Genomic DNA, 15,170 nt, shown 5'->3' with positions numbered 1-15,170 from the left:
CTATCTGCAGTTAATGGTATCCTTAAATGATTTTCTATAAAAACTTAGAAGATAAATATTCTTGCAAATTGTTACTATACAAAAATTAATCGGAGAAATAGCATTGCATTTCATTTTCTTTCTTTCGCCCTTTCTTTCCCTCAGTGGATGTTGTGAGAAATACTAGTCACAAGACACAGTGGGTGTGGTGTTCAGAAATCAGTTGTGGTGCTCATTGGACATTCAAAATCAATTATAGAAGTTATTTGTGTCAATCATATATCATTTTCGCTTATAGTTTACTGTCACAGTTCAATTACATAACCATACCTGACTATAAAAAGTATGAGATAAAGATTGTATGGCTAGCAGGAAAAGAAAAATAAACTATTAAATAATTATGAGGTACTGTAAACATGACTAGTATTCACCATGCAAGGCTTCAAAATATTTTTTATTAATATGATGTCATTGTTACTCTCTTTTCTTTAAGAATTTTATTTTATTGAATCACCATGTGGAAAATTACAATGCTTTCAGGCTTAAGTCTCAGTTATACAATGCTGAAACAACCTGAAACAACCATCCCTTCACCAGTGCCCTTATCCCACCACCAAAAGAAAGAAAATAAAAGCACAGTACACCTCCCATCATGCCCCCCGCATCCCCCAGCCTTGCAACTGATAAATTTCACTTTACTTTCTATTTACTTTTGTTGCATTCAATATTTCAACACAAACCTCACTATTACTGTTAGGAGTACCCCACTAGAGTCAGACCTGTTGTAAAGAGATATGAGGTTTTGGATTTCTGTACTTTAGCAACTAAGTCCAGGGAGATTTCTTCCAGATATTGGATCATTGCAAGCTTGTAAACCCCATCTGTGGTTGCCATAATATGGCGGTCACCACACCCTTCACCCCCGGCAAGGAAGAGGTGAGAGAGAGAAGTACCTTTCCCCTCCTGGACAGACATGGGGCCGCGGCTTAGTTCTCAGTCTGGAAACATTCTGCGAGGAACTGCCCATGCCAAAAAATTTAGCTGGAGTCTGGAGTCACATTTGTGCAGCTGCAGAGAGGCCGCACACATGTGTGGCCCCCGGGATCACATCTTGGCAAGTCGTCATTGTTACTATCTTAACCTTCATTTCTCACTATAACCTTTCAAGTTAGGATAAAGGTATAAATTAGTCAAATATTTACTCTTTTTTCAGAGCGAGAAAATTTCCTTTGTGCCAGATTTTCTTTCTGACTTAACTTTCTTATTTTGACATAATTAAAATGAAATGGCGTTTGGAATAATATGAATTAGAGATTAGACTTCTATTTTCTCACTTAATGTCTGGGTAACTAAAGCTTAACAAATGATTACTGAAAATGTATTAAAAAGTTGACCTTGTACTTCCTCTAACAATATAAAGGTAATTAGAGCTAGGATAACCATTAAATATTGACAACATTTTCAGATGGGTCAAATTAAAGTGGAAAGTTCAAGGAGCAGATACATTCCATTTGAAATACGGACTATGTTCAAGGAAATCAAGGAAAAACATTGTTATACTAACACAGTGAGAAAAACATTATGAGGATTTCAACTTGAGTTGCTTCTAAAAATGGAGGAGAAATGTATTTGAATATTATTAAGATGCAAGCTAACTGCTCAGCTAGTAACAAAAAATTCACTGTATCACTGTCATCCTGATGTTCATTGATTTGCTGGAGCGGGCGCCAGTAACGTTTCCATTTATCTCTGTTGCATGCTAATGTAGCCCGATGGTGTATTGGGGGCTCTTTCAGGATTAGGGGAATGAGGACCATTGTTGTTACTGTTTTTGACATATTGAGTACACCACGGGTAGCTTGCCAGGCTCTGCTGTGCGGGTGGGATACTCTCAGTAGCGTGCCGAGCTCCCCGAGAGAGATGGAGGCTTTTGAGATGGACTCTGCACGCCTTTAAAGGTGTTCACAGTCTACCAAATGTAAGCTTTTGGTCGACTGGCATGTTGTAAGGATCTGCACACTGACAAACCTGCACCTCCCTGCATCTCTGGGCAGCACCTGGGACAAGCGGTGCTGCGGTTTCTCCATGCCCGCCGAGGGCGCCATTCTGACCGAATTTTGCAAAACAGCTGGTAATGTCCAGGTGGAATCACGCATAGAGTTCCGTGCCTTGCATGCTGAGCTGTGCATTGTCTAAGACAAGATGGTAAGCCGGGTTCAAGAGAATGCAAGGGGTTAGGGCGGCGTCAGTACCATCTTGCCTTCAATTAGATATGGTGTGGTAACTATAGAAAATGAGTAGGGAGGGGCTGGAGAGATAGCACAGCGGGTAGGGCGTTTGCCTTGCACGTGGCCGACCTGGGTTCAAATCCCAGCATCCCATATGGTCCCGTGAGCACGGCCAGGGGTAATTCCTGAGTGCAGAGCCAGGAGTAACCCCTGTGCATCACCAGGTGTGACCCAAAAAGCAAAAAAAAAAAAAAAAAAAAGTAAAGAAAGAAAGAAAATGAGTAGGGTAGGGAGTCGCAGCAACATGGTTATATGTGAAGATTGGCCTGCGTGTGTGGAAAGTGGCCTAGAGTGTGGTGGCAGTTGGGTAGTGGAGGTCGGCTCTCGGGGCTGGGTACCTTGGGGTGGGGAGGGCTCTCACCTGCCCCGCTCTGGAGTGCCCCAAGTGAAAACAGCCTGGCATGGAGTTCGGTGGCATGGTTATGGGGGCCTCATGTCATGCTCCCTGCCAGGAGAAGCAGCCATGAGTTCTGGACAGTGGCTGAACAAAAGATTAGTGGAAGAATAAAAAACATACTTACCAGATGTACCATCTGATAAAGATATAATATTATCTAAGCAGAAAAGACATGTGTAAAAGTAAATTTAGTAAAAAAAAATAATGATCTAAATTTTATTTATTGATTAATTTTTAATTATATATTTATTTATTTTTTCTTTGCTTTTTGTGTCACACCCGGCAATATACAGGAATCACTCCTGTCTCTGCACTCAGGATTTACCCCTGGCGATGCTCAGGGGACCATATGGGATGCTGGGAATCGAACCCAGGTCGGCCGCGTGCAAGGCAAAAGCCCTACCCACTGTGCTATTGCTCCAGCCCCATGATCTAAATTTTAGAAGTGTAAGTTTAAACTTCCTGTATGAATTACATTGAAACTGCCTTGTTGATAAAAACAAAAAGTTATCTAAATAACAGAAAAGTACAGCTTAAGAAAAACATTTCAGAATGATAAATATATATGAAAAATTTAGATTCAAAGCTAAGAAAAACAGCAGCAAAGCATAAAAATAAAATAAAATGTACTCATATGCATGAAAAGATGACTGGAACAATAGCACAGCAGGTAGGGCATTTGCCTTGCACGTGGCCGACCAACCTGGGTTCAATTCCTCTGTCCCTATAGGAGAGCCTGGCAAGCTACCAAGAATATCTTGCATGGCAGAGTCTGGCAAGCACCCCGTGGCATATTCAATATGCCAAAAACAGTAACAACAAGTCTTACAATGGAGATGTTACGGGTGCCCACTCGAACAAATTGACGACCAATGGGATGACAGTGATACAGTGAAACAGTGATGTATGAAAATAATTAAGATCATGACCAAAGTCAAGCAATAAGAGTAAAAGTGGATAGAAAGCAAAAAAAAAAAAAAAAGAAAAAGAAAAGGAAAGAAAAGAAAAGAAAAGAAAAGAAAAGAAAAGAAAAGAAAAGAAAAGAAAAGAAAAGAAAAGAAAAGAGAACAGGATCAATTTTAACATTAATTTTATTTTGGTCTGTTATTTTGGAAACTGCCCCCAGTGCCATGTAATCCCATTAACGGCCAACATCCAGAGACTATAAAACCAAGCTCCCAGATAAGAGCTATACAGAGTCTCTTGCTCCCACACCTGGCTGTCTTCACCGGGGCCCTCAGAAGGGGTGGGTTGAGTATCCCTCCCTGCCACAAGCTGAGCCCCAGCAGCCGAAGACTTTTGAAACCTAGCCACAGCCATGCTCAAAACCCTCTCCACATGCTTTGACAAGCCTCATGCATGAAGGAACTGGCTGAAGAACCCAGGTGTGTGGGACCTGGGGCTGAGATCTCCAAGCCTGCTCAGACAGGACTGGGTCTCTTTCACCCAGATCCCCCATTTTCCAGTAGATAGGCAGTAACACCCACAAACTGCCCCCCCCTGCCCCGGCGCCATATAATCCCATCAATGGCCAACATCCAGAGACTATAAAAACAAGCTCCCAAACATCTTATAGCCTAGTTTTCTCTCTCAGAGAACCCTACCAAGAGTGTCCTCCCCACATAGGAGAGCCTGGCAAGTTCACAGTGGCATATTCATATGCCAAAACCAGTAACAATAATGGGTCTCATTCCCTGACCCTGTAAGAGCCTTCACTGTGGCATCATTGGGAAGGATGAGTAAAGAGAGGCTGCTAAAATCTCAGGGCTAGGACAAATGGAGATATTACTGAGACCGCTCGAGAAAATTGAGATCAACAGGATGATGATGATGATGATGATGATGATGATGATGATGATGATGATTTTGGAAATTTATTTTACATCACAAGCAAATCACCTAGATGTTCAGATTCTCATTGTCTGCAAAATATAAAGAAATTACAGATTTTGTAATTATTATATAGAATAAATTATTCAATAACTTTATTGGCATGTTAAAAGACATGTAAGGACGTGTCATAATAAGAAAACAGGTCAATGATATAAATTTCTTTGTTTGAAGTTACCTTAGTATATTTGAAAAATGAGAAAATAAGCAAGTAGAGAAAGTATTTTAAAATAGGAACAAGGACACTGAAATAAAGCTTGAATAGATGTTAAAATATTGCGTTAATGGAGACAAAATGAAGGCAGAGACATTCTGTAAATGATTAAAGTTGAGGAAATTATACCCATGAGTTTCAAAAATTTAACAAGGTCATGTGTACAGGTGAAGAGAGATTTGAGATACACATTTTATTTTTTTATTTTATTTATTAAAACAAATTCCTTGGGACAGTAAGTCACTAGGCAGTAAGGCACATGCTAGAATATATAAGGCAGTAAGAGAGTTGATTTATTTTTCACTTGACCTCTGTTCAATCCCAGGCACTGAATTTGGTCCCTTGAACACTTCCTGGCATGACCCAGAGCAGAGAGCTAAGAATAATTTCTGAACATCATCAGAGATGGCCCCCATAAAAGCAAAAGCAAAGAAAAAGGTGGGGAACTCCCTTGAATGCTGTTGCAAATGTCCGAGATAGGTATAGAAACACAAAATTTTAGATATTGAGCATGTTTCTTTCTTTTTTTTTTTTTTGCTTTTTGGGTCACACCCAGCGATGCTCAGGGGTTACTCCTGGCTTTGCACTCTGAGCATGTTTCTTAACCTCAACATTCTTATATTTTGATAAGTAGAAAATAAGAAAACCAGCAATATCATAGACTGGGGGATATTTTTCTAAGAAAAAGCACTCTAACAATGCAAGGAAGAAGAGAATCAGGTCAATCTTCCTGAAGGAATAAGAGGGAACCCTAAGTCGATAGCTTCTAAGTAGGAAGTTAAGGATTTCCACTTAACATTTTCTTGGTTAGAAATCTCACTGCAGAAGGAAGAATTAGGATAGAAGGCAAGTAATTGAAAAACTATGATTTATTTTTATGGCTGGAATTTAGCAATAGATTGAAGAATTTGACAGTAAGGTTAGATGTACTCAGAAGTTAGTAACAAAGTGCATTTTGTGCAGATAAATGGAGTTCTTTTTTACATATTTTATGAAGAACAGTTAAGGATGAATATAGTTTCATTAGATTTGCATATGGGAAGGAACAGTCAGATTCAGGGAAAAAGATATGAAGCAACACTACTTTAAATTTTCCTTTTGTTTGCTTGTTTTGTTTGCTTTTTATTTACTTGTTTTTTCATTAGAGCAATAGCGCCATGGGACGGTTGTTTGCCTTTCACTTGGCCAACCCAGGTTCAATTCCTCTGTCCCTCTTGGAGAACCTGGCAAGCTACCTAGAGTATCTCGCCCGCATGGCAGAGCCTGGCAAGCTACCCGTGGCATATCCAATACGCCTAAAGCAGTAACAACAAGTCTCATGATGGAGACGTTACTGGTGCCTGCTCAAGCAAATCGATGAGTATCGGGCTGACAGTGACAGTCTTTTCATATATTTGTTTGTTGGTGCTCAGTACTGACTCCTGCCCTACACTCAGGGATCACTCCTGGTGGACTGCAGGAACCATATAGGATGCCAGGAATTGAATCCTGTACTATTTCTCTGATCCTTAGATTAAGTATTATTATATGAAATTATTTATGAATGGAAGATGGGAAATAAATGAAAAATAAAAGACCTGCTGAAGAGTTGGAGTTTGAGGGATAAATACTTAAAAAATAGTTTCCTAACATGACTGGATTAGGGAAGAAAATGATTTTGTTTGTGACTTTAGTTAATGTGCCTAATACTATGTATTCCTAAATGTTTTTGGTAACAATCCTAAATGCTGACATACTGATATTAAGCTTCTATGAAGCATTCAAGCAGACCTGTTTAGCAAATGTGAATGTCTAGTAAATCTTTTGGAATTGACCTGTGTGTGGAGTTTGGGGTTTATCTGGAGTTTACTTGCGTTTGTTATAAGAGTTAAATAAGTAAAGGAAGTCTTCATCACCATTGGTAGAGATACAGAATGGTGCAACCATGATGGGAAGTATAATGGAATTTACTCAAAAACATTGAAAATTCAACTGCCATATTACACAGCAATTTTACTTATGTGTATTCCCAGAAAATATAAAAAACTTTTCAAAATTATATTTGCATCTTCATGTGTATTGAAGTAGTATTCAGTAAGCCAAAACATAGAAACAATGTAATTATTCACTGACGCTTATTGAGCCAAAATAGTATAAATACACAATGGATTATCTCAACTATGAAGACAATTAAAATAAAAACAAAGTCTTGCTCTTTCCATCACCTTGAAATGACCCTGATGATATTATATTACATGGAACATGTCAGATGGAAAAAGCAAATATTATGTAATGTAACCCAGTATGTAAAAATTTTTTAAAAGGCAAAAACAAAACAAACTAATAGAAAAGCAAAGAAAACTTTTGGATCTTGACACTTAACCTATCCTCTGTCTTAGAAAGTAGATACAAAATGTTGGGTACACCAATTCGACCTCCTATTAGGCTAATTACACATATGTATATGATTAAACACAAACAGATCTTATTACATACACACAACCAAGTAGTTTAAGATATGCTTAGAATTTAAGCATATCTTGGGGGTGCATAATTATATTCACTAACTTCATATCATTTTAAGTGCTGAAGTAATTTTATTATAATTTCTTTCTTCATTCATTTCTTCTTACATAAAATCAGAACATAATTAATTTATACCTTATTAATTTATTAAGATAATTACATTGGCTAGTAGATACTTAGTGAAACTCCATATTGGTTTCAGTAATATAATTCCATTGTCAAGGAAAACAAAAGCGAAAATGAACAAAACAAATTACATCAAACTAAAAAAAAATATCACTTAGATGAAAACTGTTGGTTAAGTTAAAAAAAGAATCCTATTGAATGGAAGAAAATGTTTGCACATCATAAATCTGACATAGTGCTAAACTCAAAGCTATTAGAAAACACTCACACAATTCACTAATGCCAACAGAATGAGAAGCCTCATTAAAAAATGGGAGAAAAATCAAATGGACACTTCCTCACAGAAGACATAAGATGATCAGCTGATAGATACACAGAAAAAATTCATCATCAGTAATTATCAGGGAAATGGAAATCAAAGCTTTGATATTATGACATCTCACACCAATGAAAAAGGCTTGAAATAACATATATATGCATATGTAGAGAAAAATAGCTCTTGCAACTCTTAGTGTGACTGTCATCTTGTTCAGCCACTATAATAATAACTCAAAAAGTTACAGATAGAACTGCCATATAATCTAGCAATTCCACTCCTAAGTATCTCTCAAAAGAACAGAACAAAAATCTGAAAATATATTTGCATAAATTTGTTCATTGTAGTGTTATTTATAAAAGTCAAAAATCAGAAAACAATTGCCCAACAGTAGTTCAGTGTGTGGCATAAGTAATCCATGGCATATAAAAACAGAAAGGAAAACTACTTAGACATAAGGTTGAAATTTTGCCTTCTCCTAATACACAGACAGAACTAGCGATCTAGAGATTGTTACATTAAGAGAATTAAATCAAATGAAGACAGATAATGTATGATAAATTTTACATTTGGTATATAAAGAAAGAGAAAAATTAGTATATGTCTAATAAAAACAAACCTTTAGACTTAGAAGACAGGACAGGGTTGCCTACTTATTACAGGAGTAAGTTAATAGCAGGGGAGTCTCTGGATTTTTTCATTGGTTTGGCATCTCTGCACACACAGCTTAGTAAGCTCTCAGACAAATGACTTCAATGGCACCATGGTAACGCATAACAATTCTCACACAAAATTTTCTTTACTGAAATATTTTTGATAATTCCATTAGTCATTTTGTTGCAGCAAGCAATATATAATTAATTATTTTATGACTACTAAAAGGGCAGGTTGCAGGGTGGATGGCAAAATGGGATAAGGTAGAGGGAAGGACATACTGGTGATGAAATTGATTTTGGAAGATTGAATGTCTGAAATGACTATGTTATGACCAACCTTGTAAACCATGCTGTTTAAATAGAGGGGGAAAAAAAAAGGAAGGGCCTATGAACCATGGTTGAAAGTTGTTAGTACTCTGATTTTGCCATGGTGTGATAACATTAATACTCATTGTGTTAACTGTTTTGCAAGTCAATGTTACCTCAGTAAATTTAAAAATAACTTATGACTCATAATCCTTTATAACTCATTGAAAATATTTAAGCTAGAAAACTCATAAACGTCTAGTGTTTAGAACTACATCTGGATACAGTAATCTCACGGCAGATGCAAAATTGGCAGCCTTGAAACATCTACTAAGCCCTCCCGCAAGAACCATCCTGCCAAGATTTCACCCTGAAGATATGAAAAGATTAGTTAAATCTTATTGTCCAGACATTGTGGGAAGGAGCCCCATTGATTAAAGAGACAACACTAATTAAAGGATTTTTATCATGTATTTCCCTATTGTTTCTGCAACTTACTCTATAATTGGACAATTTACTCTATTAGACAATGACCTTGGGCATTGTGGTTGGTTTCAGCAGCTCATCCTCAGTCAATTTTCTAACAGAAGCAGGTGAACTCTCTTAATTGCTATGCCTGGGGAGACATATAAACATGTCAAATGAATAACCATCAGGTAATACAGCGTTTGGGATGACATTCGTTTTCTCCTCTGCCAACTGCCTTGAAGGTAAACTTGGTAACAAAGTAGAAGAACTTTTCCTTGTCTGTACAGAGGTAAGGTGAGCTCATTTAAGAGGAATAATGGAAGTCTACCTAAAATGAATATTAGAAAAGGGCACGCACTTTTTCTTGCCTCGTAATCGCTATTAATAGGAAGACTAAGTTGTAGAAGACAATAGACTTTCAGAAGAATATTTTTTTCTTTCCCATATGTCAGTCAGCCTCTTTGTTTTTAAAATTTTCAGCAATAGTTGTACTAAAGTTCTCCCTTGACATCAGTCCAATTAAGTGTGGCATTACTTGCCAAGGAAAATTATATTGGAGCAGCACCTCCACCCCTCAACCTGCCTCGTGTTTATTACATTTTTTGTTTTTTCACTAAAGATGCATAAATAAAAAGAAATTTTTCATTAGTTCCAAACTCACAGCTCTACCTAACGAGTGAATGTCAATTGTCGGAGTAATCCCAATTCTAATAGACCTTCACAATGAAAAGAGAATTTACTAAGGAGTAATAATAATAACAGTGAATGTTAGCCTGCTGGAATATGGGGTTATCTTGGCATATTGTTGTATAACTCATTAGCAGTTTCCAGATATTTGAAAGTTCATTTTCATTCTTTACCTACAGAGGAATGAGATGGAAGGAACCATTATTAATTCTAATATTTTTATTTGAAAAAAGAAACATTTTTCTCAATCATTTGCTCCAACTCATATATACGAAGTAATTATGTCTACACAATTTTAAGCATTTCTTTTATTTTCCAAGTTATTGAATTACATCTTTGCAAAGAGGTTTGCACCAGTGTATCTCAATTCTATAAGGTCATTGGGAGGGATTTAAATGACCTGTGAAGACTAAACCTTAATCTATGGGTTTGGGAGGAGGGGGGCATGGCATTTTTCTTTCTTTTCTTCTTTTATCAATTTTATTGAATCACCGTGAGATAGTTACAAGCTTTCATGTTTGGGTTACAATCACACAATGATCGAACAACCATTCCTCCACCAGTGCACATTCCCCACCATCAATATCCCAATATCCCAGGTACATCCCCCTTTCCCACCCTCCCCCTGCCTCCATGGCAAACAATATTCCCCATACCTCTCTCTACTTTTGGGCATTATGGCTTGCAACACAGACACTGAGAGGTCATCATGTTTGGTCCATTATCTACCTTCGGCATGCATCTCTCATCACAACTGGTTCCTCCAGCCATCATTTTCTTAGTGATTCCTTCTTTATTCCATCTGCCTTCTCCTCTCCGCTCATGATGCAGTCTTCCAGCTATGAGGCAATCCTCCTGGCCCTTCTATCTACTGTCCTTGGGTGTCAGCCTCATGTTATGTTATTCTATACTCCACAAATGAGTGCAGTTCTTCTATGTCTGTCCCTCTCTTTATGACTCATTTCACTTAGCAGGGCATGGCATTTTTCATGTTTTGTATTAAAGATATTTCTGGATAGCTAACTTACACAGTTGTGATTATTGACTCATATTCCATAATTTGATATTTTGGTTATTTCAATTTTGTCCTCCTCTATATCTACTCTGTCATTCATCTGTTGCTAAAAATTACTGTTTGACACTTCAATGAGGTTCTTATGTTGAGAAAGCAAATTTGCTTCTGTTTTTTCCTTCAGAATATCCATTTCTATATCTATTAACTTCATGACATTTCTGAGGCCTGATTACATTAGGCTACTTCTATGTTAGAATGAATACCACAAGTGCTAATTAATTATCCTATTTCTGTTTTAATTGCTAGACAGTAAAATAGTATAGTTAATATTCTTATAATAATCATTACTTTGATAATCAAAAAGAAACCAAATTACAAGCTACCTTTCATAAGAGCTTAAGTCTATATCTTCATTAACACAACTACCAGCACTTGTAATAATACATTTATGTTTTAATAAAGTTTTTCTCTTCTTCTGCTTCAATAACCACCTTTGATGTCACTGAATTATTTGTCTTTTAAAATCTGAGTGGCTTAGTTGAGTCATATACATAAACAACAGAATTTTCTAGATGTGTTAGACAATCCTATAAACACAGACAAACAAAACATAACATATACACTAATGAGATGCAGAATAGAAAGAAATTGATTTTTTGACTTTTAATCCTAACCAGGATTTCAAACATAAGATAATTTCATATTTTTTGCTTTTTTTATATTTTAGGGAAAATAAGTATATTGGGGTGTAGTGTGTATAATAGAACATCTAGAACACTGTCATTTCAATATTTCTTCACTTAGTTTTTTACCAAAATGGGGAAAATTGTTATTGCGCATAGAAAATAGCATTTTCATATTTTACCACATTATAACTTTCAAAATATCCCCTAAAATTGCTATTTACAAGAGAACAATCATTATCAGGTTTGTTATCTCTTTTAAGATATTCTTAAGATACCTTAAAACTAAGAGGCAGGGACATTTCTTAAAAATTACAATATTATCTTCCTAGCCAGTATTGTTTTAAACAAAAGGTAAGTTGTAACAAGTTGAAATAAAAACTCATAAGATTTAATAATATTGACTAATAGTTTAGCCATCAATAGTAAAGAAAATTACTATGAAGCCAGAGGCCGCATAAAGAAGACATGCAGACAACTTCCTCGTGATGTCTCACCAGATCAGAGCATTGATTTGATTTCTTTCATGTATTGCATTATTGATACCAGAGTTACAGAATCAATTGTATAGGTGACCCCACACACCACTTTGTTAAATTTATAAGCAAGTGGTTAGGATTAACAGTCAGAAAATCAATTTCTTTCTATTCTGTATCTAATTAGTGTATATGCTTTGTTTTATTTGTCTGTGTTCATAGGATTGTCTAACCCATCTAGGAAAGTAATTTAAATGCTTCTTCCTTGTATCTAGTATGCTAAATATTCTCCTCTTGCATATGCTATCAAATTCCAATCAATCTCCTCTATGGCAATGTTTTGCTTCTACACAAAAGAAAAGCAACAACAAATGTTTTCCATTTATAATTGTTCTTCCCATTAAATCAACTCTGAAGAAGACATTCACTCACTAGCTGCATAGGGCGGTCTTTTTCACCTCAAATTCAAACAGAAAGGAGAGCATTTCAATAGAAATTCATACTAAGAGAAAAAACATAAGCAAAAACAAAAAATAAAATGAAACTTTTCCTTATTGAGCCTGTCCTTCCTATCATCTGATAAATATGTATTAGTTACCCACAACATCCCCAAAGTAATTAAAAATTAAACAGATTTCTTCATCTCTTGGGCTTATAGTTCACCATAAAATCATAATCATCAGATTCATTCTTATTCACTTGATTCTCTGATATATTCAATTCAACCCTATAAATATTTATAGCATGCTGCTTTCTACTGTTTAAAGTTTAGTCTCATCTGAAGAATAAAACAAGCACAGATAACTAGTTACCCCAAAGAGCTAAATGCCATATGATAAATAGGTACAGATCTATGGACAAAATACAGGCAGTAATTCTACTCACCAGGAACATATATTCCAAAGAAACTACCAGTGTAAATCTATAGAATTTTAAAAAGTAAGGATATATTTAATTATAATGTTACACAAGCTTATGAGAGGTTTAGGAGATAAGTTATCATGAAGTAATTTTTGCTTATGATCATGGTGAAATAGGCTAGCACTGCTTTCTAAATAAAACAAAATGAACATTAGACAGTTTTTTCAAATATAATACAGTAGGCAGAATAGCACTGTAGCACTGTCCGTCCTCTTGTTCATCGATTTGCTCGAGCGGGCACCAGTAAAGTCTTCATTGCAAGACTTGTTATTGTTTTTGGCATATTGAATATGCCACTGGTAGCTTCCAGGCTTTGCCGTGCTGGTGGGATACTTTCATTAGCTTGCCAGGCTCTCCAAGAGGGATGGAGGAATCGAACCTGTGGCTGTGTGCAAGGCAAACATCCTACCAGCTGTGCTATCACCCCATACAAATAAATATAGGGATATTAAGACGGTAAGCTTCACTCTGTTTGTCCCTCTTCATTCTGCTTTGAATATCTTTATGTTGCATAGCACAGTGGTTGGGCGTTCGCCTTTCACTCGGCCAACCCGAGTTCGATTCCTCCGCCCCTCTCGGAGAGCCCGGCAAGCTACCGAGAGTATCAAGCCCGAGCAGCAGAGCTTGGCAAGCTACATGTGCATATTGGATATTGGATATGCCAAAAACAGTAACAATAAGTCTCTCAATGAGAGACTGGTGCCCACTCGAACAAATCGATGAGCAATGGGATGACAGTGACAGTGACAGTGATGTTGCATGGTACAGTATAGGGAAGACAAAACATAAAAAGGTGATGTCACTTGACTGAACAAACAGAGAAAAAGTAGCTAAACAGAGGAAGAACTTAAGAAATATGCATAAAGTTTCCCATTCAGCAGTATCAAAATAAAAACATGTCATAAAGAACAGGATATTTGATTTCTACTCAGAATAAGGGTGATACAATTACATTTGTTAAAACTTAAATTCTACAATTAGCCTGGATACATTATGCTTTATATGAAGTATACTTAAATTTATTTTTTAAGTGCCCACAGGATTTGCCTTTCATTGTGATCAGTTACTGTTTGTTCAAGTTTAATCAAGTGGAGATACATAAAGACAGGAAGAAGTGGTAAGATTCTATTACAATTATTCCTTCATACTTTCTATTTTTTCTTCAGTTTCCTTAAAACTGGGTTCACAGTTTATTGTTTTGAAGGGAACTTTGAATAAAGTGATCAGTAAACCATAGTTTCTAAATCCAGCTTTAAAATCCAATTTAGGTTTCCTCTTTGACTTTGCTTAATCTGTCAGGAGTATTCATACTAACATCACTGTATCACTGTATCACTGTTATCCGGTTGTTCATCAATTTACTCGAGCAGATGCCAGACTCTATTCACCCTAGCCTGAGACTTTAGCAGCCTCTCCTTACTCATTTTTCCCAAAGATTAGAGGCTCTTTTCAGGGTTAGGGGAATGAGACCTGTCATTGTTACTGTATTTGGCTTATTGAATATGCCACAGGCAGCTTGCCAGGCTCTTCCGTAACCAAATAAATAGACAGGTAAAATGTTAATAGTGGTTCAGTGTGCAATGTCTGCCAACAACAGCCTCCTGGTAGTGTTTGCTACCTGTTACTGGTAGAATTTCCCTAATGGATCTCGTGACAGTTCTGTGTAGTGGATTTGTCCTCTTAAGAATTAAATAAGCTTGTGGGATGGAGGATGAAATTAAATGTAAAGGTGTCCAACTTGTTTACCTTCCAGTGTGATTACATACTGTTTTGTTCAAATTTATTCAAGTGGGATGCATAAAGACAGGAGGGGTTGGTAGGAGTCTATCACAATAAGGCGCATGAGAAATGGTTTGGCGACCTAGACCGCAGTGAGAATGGCAAAACCTTTTATAGCTTTATATATTTCTTGAATTGAAGACCCTGATATTTACAGATGAAATAGAAAATGATTAGGAGAGGAAAAAAAAATAGTCAACAATGACATATTCCTGTTTTTTTTTTTACTACCTTTCTAACTTCTCCTTTAGTCTCCTTTATGGGCACACCACCAGGTTTTTAAATATTGGCTCAGCTCTTATGCAATTTCATTTATAACAGGTGTCAGCCTAATATTTTAAAGGTTGTCAACGTTGTCAATCCGTATTTTATGAAACTTAAGAATGCAAATGCTGGGCTGGAGTGATAGCACAGTGGGTAGGGCGTTTGTTTGCTTTGCATGCAGCCAACCCGGGTTCGATTCC

The 15,170-nt window shown here is 36.6% G+C and overlaps 1 pseudogene; it reads left to right on the top strand.

Moving 5' to 3' along the window:
* The first annotated feature begins 14,456 nt into the window (after positions 1-14,456).
* On the top strand, positions 14,457-14,586 carry LOC129402987 (small nucleolar RNA SNORA70; annotated as a pseudogene).
* Positions 14,587-15,170: the final 584 nt, after the last annotated feature.

The sequence above is a fragment of the Sorex araneus genome, chromosome 2 (genome assembly GCF_027595985.1).
Source record: "Sorex araneus isolate mSorAra2 chromosome 2, mSorAra2.pri, whole genome shotgun sequence".
NCBI lineage: Eukaryota > Metazoa > Chordata > Mammalia > Eulipotyphla > Soricidae > Sorex > Sorex araneus.
The sequence above is the reverse complement of the archived record's forward strand: the minus strand, read 5'-3'. Positions and strand labels throughout refer to the sequence as shown.